We start from the raw sequence: 6,113 nt of genomic DNA, 5'->3' as shown, positions 1-6,113 counted from the left end.
TCTTCCGAGATGAGAAATTTTAAAAATGCACAGTGTCAAGCACCACTCTCCCATCATGTAGGAACAGTTACCAACTCTGTGTCTTACTGTCACAGCATTTAGCAATTCCCTTTTGTCCCAGGGCAACCAAAGCTTTTTTTTTTTTTTTTTTTGTCCAAAACAGGACTTTGCTTTCACTGCTCCATAAAGGGCTTCCTCAAGATTCTCCCTTCTCATTTTCAGCTACATCTATTAATCATCAATCTACAGATTTTCCTTTAACCAAGCACTTCTCCCCTCCTTATCACCCATTCCACTGAATGATTCCAGAAACATAAGTAACTGGATGCCTTTTCAGCACTCACTTCAATAGACTAAAGACATCTTGCTGTACCTTTGCTCTTCCAAGACATCTCTAGCATCTATGTTACCTCACTGGATCTGTTATTGTTTGAATTCTTATTTCTTAAATTAATACAGACAGAATACAAGGTGTCATTACAGAGATACATTAGTATTTCTTATTAACGACCAGACCACAAAAGACCACATCAGCCCTCTTCAAAGTTGTACTTTACCAGCAGCTCATCCTCCCACTCCTTCTTCAGACAAAACACTCAGATTCTCTTCCTCCCCCTCTACCGCTTCCAAATTGGTAAACACTCAACAAGCTTCTGTTGGTGTGTAATCTATCCTAAAGTGCACGAAGTTGGGTAGCACACCATTCTATTTAAAATTATCTCTTTTATCTGCTCCTGAGGGTCATCATCATTTCCTGTTATCTTGTGCTCTGATTATCCTAATTATTTTCAATACTTCAAAACTCAAATCAGCACTGACCCACATTTTGGGCTAATAAAACCACTGCAAATACTGAAGTATATTGATCCTAAAAGCATTACTTGAAAAAAATCAACCTTATGAGATGATTCCTTATTCACTCCAAACTAACTTCTCTACTAAGCTCCCTCCTTCCATTAGCAAAGCCGGAAATTTTCCTTGTGGCACTGCACCTCCATAGCCGACTTGGTTTAAATACATGAGGCTGTCTAACTTTAAGATGAAGATGTGCAAAACCACCAGATTCACCTGACAGCACCTTTGTGAGTCTAGACTGCATTTTATGTAATTTACCTTGATTTTCAATTACTTTTCTTGTCATTTATGTGAAGCCACAGCTCCACCCTCGACCTGAACAAATGGAAAACATTTACAGTCATTCCACTGTTTAGTATGCCTATGTCTTCAAATTAGCATTTAATTTTATTTCTACCCCTTGTAGATTGTTCCCTTTTTCATAACTTCATTCTCCTCAGTCTTGTTACTCATTTTATCTTCACCCCTTGATCAGTAAATTAGTATTCATGAAGTAAATTCTTACTTTAAACTAGGAAAAATAATAATTTAGTTTTAGGATCATAACAAACTTTGTTTTGAAAATAAAAAGCAGCGATAGAAAATACCTAATTTTTTTTTTGTCACCGTAGAACGGTTTGGCTTGGAAAGGATCTTAAAGATCTTCTAGTTCCAACCATCCTGCCGTGGACAGGGACACGTCCCCCTAGACCAAGTTGCACAAGGCCCCATCCAACCTTGTCTGGAACACATCCAGTGGTGGAACATCCACAACTTCCCTGGGCAACCTGCTCCAGTGTCTCACCACCCTCATAATGAAGAGCTTCTTCCTTACATTCAATCTAAATCTACCCTCTTCCAGTTTGAAGCCGTTACCTCTCATCCTATCACTACAAGCCCGCATAAAAAGTCCCTCCCTGGCTTTCCTGTATGTCCCCTTCAGACACTGAAAGGCCTTCCATTACATTTAAATACATCCATTTGTGATCATTTAACAACAAACTCATCACTGTTACGTTCAGAAAGGTGGATTCACAGCAAAACCAAATCTGTAAGTGTATCTGCTGATCTAGTGACTACACGATGACACACAGGACAAAAGAAACAAAACGTGTATCACCAAAACAACTTAGGCAGATGTTTGAAGTCACATCCTTCACATGCAGGGTGGAGCTACTACTTCTGATCTTTATTTCTGTTCTGCCTGAATAGCATAGACACTTCAAAACCTGTGGTGTTCTCATCACTGCTATTCCACCAACTATCCGCTGAACTCATAAGCCATCTCAGATGCCACATACATCAGCTGATTAAGTTCCTCTATTATACTGCCCATATATCTGGCAGTATGTCAAGATATTTAAGACAAAACCACTGTTTTACTGAGTTTCATAAAACTCTTCCTCCTGTCTCAACTCCATCCTCTGCTCCATTACATCATCATCATTCCTGGAACACCATTGCACAGGTAACAGGACAGTGAGCCAAGAGGGGCTATCTTCTGCTAATGAAACCATTCCAGAGAGACCAAGTTTCACAGCCTCTTCTAGATAGAAAATTATGATAGCTAATGGTTGCCCAGCAGATTGTTCACTAGCTTCAACATTTTTCAAATGTGTCAGATAACCATGTATATAATCAGCACACTTCATAATTCAGTACAGATTTCACAGAAAAAGCTACAGAATTATCTTCTACATTAGTTTCTCCAATTTGACCACAGACAAACTTCAGCATTAAATAAGCAAAACTTGGTTTCATTAATATAAAAACATTCAAATTATTTTTAGAAGAAATGCAATTTAAAAAACAAAACAAAACAAACAAAAAAAATAACATACCACACACATAGTTTTCCCTGGGGAAAAGGGCAGAAAAATCAACAGATAATTATGCTAGTCATATCGCTTAATAAGCCTGTGCAAGTCATTTGGATATTGTAGAGATGGAGACTGTGAAAGAACCTGATTAGAATAAAATAATATTAATTAAGCTTCATAATATCCTGAAAGATAGGCAAGTGATATGCCTTTATAGAGACGACAAACTGATGTGTTCAATGTCACACTGCCTCAGAGGAATGGTAATTTCTGAAGAGCTAACCTACAGCTTTCAGGTGGGCTTCATTTGGGGGATACACAAACATTCCATTTTCTCATGAAGAAGAAAGGAAAACATCTTTTGTTTCTTATTAGTCATATTGCTGAAGTACCTGTACTGCCCTCTGGTGTGCACTTCAGCAGTAAATGTATGCATAAAATGAAAGATAATTGGCACTGATCTGAATACAATTTCAAATGAACTTTCAGTTCACTATTTGGACTACTTTTAAACAAGCCTTTAATTTCCCATGACCCAAAGCACTGGTTTAAAAGGTAGGTCTCAGCAACTACCTTAAATATAAGCATTACTAGAAAATACAAAATTTTGCTCTCTGCTGCTTCATTTGACATTGTGAATTCAGTTCTCCTCACCTCTAGGAGTCTTTCTTGACCAAAATAATACTACCAAAGCCTTTCCTCTTTGACTTAAATAATGTTACTGTATTCTTAACTCAAAAAGATTCTGAATAAAATAACCCTTCCCTAAACCATTTGCACTTTTCCACCCATGACATCTCTTCCTATGTTAACACAGTGGGGTTTTACAGGAATAAGCAGTGTTATTGGTGTAAACTCCATTGTTTCTCCCACTGCTGTCTGGATGATGCTTCCATCATATCAGCAACACTCACAGCTGGTGACTACGTGATTGTGAGACTTTATGCACAGGGGCACCTCAGGGAGAACTGGGAAGATTTGTCAGCAGCCCAACGTGACGCTGCATCAGTTCTAACAGCAAATTTCCTTCTAAAACTCTCTGTGACCTGATAAAGTCTGAAGTTCAGTTTTGGGCTTCCCAGTACAAGATAGACATTGACATTCCAAAGTGAGTCCAGCAGAGAGCTACCAAGATGATCAGGGCAGAGCACACAATGAACTGAGAGAGACTCAGAGAATTGGGGTTTTTTTCAGTCTTCAGAAAGCTTTGGCAGGACCTTACTGCTGTCTAACACCACCTAACAAGAACATGTATATGAGACAGAGCCAAACTCTTCCAAGAGGTGAACACTGGATAGAAAAGATGCAACAGATAAAAGCTGCAACACGCAAAAGTCAAACTTAATGTAAGGAATTTTCCCTCCCCTCCCCCCTTTTTTTTTAAACCACGAGGGAGGACAAGCACTAGAAAATGTTGTCTGCAGATGGCTGTAAAATCTACATATTTGGAGGTATTCAAAACTCAGCTGCACACAGGCCTGAGCATCATGCTGTTCTTGAAGCTGCATTGAGCAGGCAGCTGCACTAAGTGACCTCCAGAAGTCCCTCCTCACCTACATTAGTCTGAGTTTACTAAGTGCATCAACCCTTTTCGAGTAATTACACCAAAATGATTCCTATAGCATTTTTGCTTTTGAAATAAGGACTAGAATTTGAATATCAGAACTCAAAGCACTGCAATTCATACTTTTTTTTATTTTTAAAGAAAGAAAGAAACCACATTCAGGGAAAATATTCCACTTTCATCACCCACAAGAATTGACTAAGAAACAGCTTTGAGATGCCATTACTCAGCTGAGACACTTCAAATGGTACATGCCAATCCACAAACTGCTGTCTTTCATAGCTGATCAAAATCATCTTGCCTCCCAGAGCAATTAGGACTGCTGGATTTGCTCCCTATCAAATTCTGAACACAGCAAAGCATGGGCAAACCCACGCATTCGGGCAGACACCACCAGCTACCACTGGCCAGATGTGAGACTGTGGTGCCTCAACTAACAGGATCAATTTGAGAGGCCTACAGAATTGCAGCTGACAGAAGCCTAAAGCATAACATTGTCCCTGTACATAGTAGCGTGCTGTCTCTCAGTAACTGAGCCTTACAGCTCAGAGAGAAGACAGCCAGATATCCATGCATGACAGCCACCAAAAGACTAATCTCAGCTATCTGAAAAGCAGCACGAGTTGTGAGCCAAGAACACCTAAATTCTGTATTTCAGGACCTGATTCAGGAATATTTCCCCCTGCCATACAGGAATAATTTCACTGAAAGTAAAACAACAGCGTTTTCCAGCAATGCTGAGAAAGATGATTAAGGCAGCCTTCAAAACTCCTTCAAGCATAGGAAGAAAAGTAACATTATGGAAAGCAGGAGTATCCTCAACTTTTTTCATTTACTGGTACTAATAATTCTGTGTGCTTTAATCCTCTTGTTTCACAGGCTGTTTAATAAGGAATTAGCACAAAAGCACAAACCTATTTCTGACACAATCAAAGCTGGAAATCAGTTTCTCCCTTATGGGACTATTCATACAGGCCAAACTGCATTCATTCAGCCTACGTGTGCCATTTTGAGACATTTTCAAGAGGCTACACTGAGTTCAGTGTATAAACTATCTATCACTATGGGTGACATCTGAACTAGAGCTACCTGTTCCATTCTAGACTTAGAATGATAGAATCATTCTGGTTGGAAAGGACCTTTAAGATCTTCAAGTCCAGCTGTAAAATTAGCACTGCCAAGCCCACCACTAAACCATGTCCCTCAGTAACACATCTACATGTCTTTTAAACACCTTCAGGGATGGTGACTCAACCACTTCCCTGGGCAGCCTGTTCCTGTGCTTTACAACCCTTTCTGCAAAAAAATTTTTCTAAAATGCAAACCTAAACCTCTCCTGGTGCAACTTGCAGCTGTTTCCTCTCATCCTACCACTTGTTGCTCAGCAAAACAGAGTGACTTCCACCTCACTACAACCTCCTGTCCAGCAGTTGTAGGGTGTGATAAGATCTCCCCCAAGTTTCCCTTTCTCCAGGCTGAACAACCCCAGTTCCCTCAGCTGTCCCTTATAAGATTTCTGTGCTAGGCCCTTCACCAGCTTTGTTGCCCTTCTTTGGACACACTCAGGCACTTCAACGTCCTTTTCGTACACTAGCTGCATTTGGGTGGGGAAACAAGAAGGTAAAAACTTGCTTTAGCTATTTATATGTTTTGGATGTGTGGAAAAGAAAAAAAAAAAAAAAACACGAAAAAACCACAACCAACAAGAACCCACGAAAAGAAGAAAACGGTAAGTTTATGACAAACTGCAGGCCAGCCCAGCCCAGGCAGCACCGCTGCATGCCCGGGGCAGCGGGTCGGGGCAGCAGACACCCACGGCTCTGCCTCCAGGGCAGACGCTACTTACAGCCCTGGTCTCGTACAGCACCAGCTTCTGCACCGAGCTGATCATGGGG

Source organism: Merops nubicus, unplaced genomic scaffold (genome assembly GCF_000691845.1).
Source record: "Merops nubicus isolate BGI_N331 unplaced genomic scaffold, ASM69184v1 scaffold33051, whole genome shotgun sequence".
NCBI lineage: Eukaryota > Metazoa > Chordata > Aves > Coraciiformes > Meropidae > Merops > Merops nubicus.
Note: the sequence above shows the minus strand (reverse complement) of the source record.